The sequence below is a fragment of the Oratosquilla oratoria genome, chromosome 41 (genome assembly GCF_046742065.1).
Source record: "Oratosquilla oratoria isolate Oo_2021 chromosome 41, ASM4674206v1, whole genome shotgun sequence".
In the NCBI taxonomy this organism is placed as follows: Eukaryota; Metazoa; Arthropoda; class Malacostraca; order Stomatopoda; family Squillidae; genus Oratosquilla; species Oratosquilla oratoria.
The window spans coordinates 14,335,044-14,336,104 of NC_134817.1; the positions used below are offsets into that span (position 1 = coordinate 14,335,044).

At 51.0% G+C, this 1,061-nt stretch overlaps 1 pseudogene; it reads left to right on the forward strand.

Annotated features, from left to right (window-relative positions):
- Nucleotides 1-786, forward strand: part of LOC143021319 (large subunit ribosomal RNA) — a 9,828-nt pseudogene extending 9,042 nt beyond the window's left edge.
- The last annotated feature ends 275 nt before the right edge of the window (nt 787-1,061 follow it).

The window sequence follows — 1,061 nt, forward strand, 5'->3', positions numbered from 1 at the left end:
ACCATACGGAAACAGCATATTCCAAATATGGACAAACTAACGATTTACATAGCTTGTTAATGAGTGATGGACTTTTGAAATCAAAAGATCGCGCAATCAGTCCTAGAATCTTATTTGCTTTCTCAGAGGCTGAAATACACTGCTTGGATGATTTGAGGTCGTTACTGATAATTACGCCGAGATCTTTTTCACTATCCACTTTTGTTAACGAATTTCCAAATAACTTGTAATCGTACTTACTGTTATTTTTACCTATGTGCATTACCTTGCATTTACTTGTGTTAAATTTCATTAGCCACTTTTCAGACCAAGCGTCGGATTGTTCACCCATTTAAAGGGAACGTGAGCTGGGTTTAGACCATCGCGAGACAGGTTAGATTTACCCTACTATTGACTCGTCGTTACGATAGTAATCCTACTCAGTACGAGAGGAACCGCAGGTTCGAACATTTGGTACACGTACTTGGTCAAGTGGCCAGTGGTGCGAAACTACCATTCGTGGGATTGTGTCTGAACCCCTCTAAGGTAGAATCCCGTCTAGTCAAGGCAACGATATCGTGTGTGGCCTGCATTGGGAGGCAAGATATTAGGGGCCGCATCCGTGGGCTGCCGAGCCCATGTAATGGGAAGAGCTCGGCGGCCCCAGGGAAGGCCGGGGCCGTCCCCTCCAGAAGGCTGTAACGCCCAGATGCAATGTTGCCACGCCAAACCGTCTGAAGACGAATTACGTAGAGCAGCCATCACACTGCGATCCACTGAGACTCCTCCCCTGACTGGAGGGTTTATCTGCGCCAAGACAGACCGGCCCTCACTCCGCCGCCGCCGCCGCGCGTGCTGCAGCAGCAGCAGAAGAGAGCGACGGAGCGATTCCACCAGCACGCGAGCGGTGGGGCTCCGTGGTCGAGCGCGCGGCCGGGGATCAAGGAAGGAAGAAAGAAAGAGGGGGAAGCGGGAGTCTGCCCCGCTCCCTCTCTCTCTCTCTTTTTGCTAAGTTGAGAAGGACAAAAGCAATCCCAGAGTGACACTTGTGCCGGGAGCAAGTGAGGCTGAGTCCACGTGGC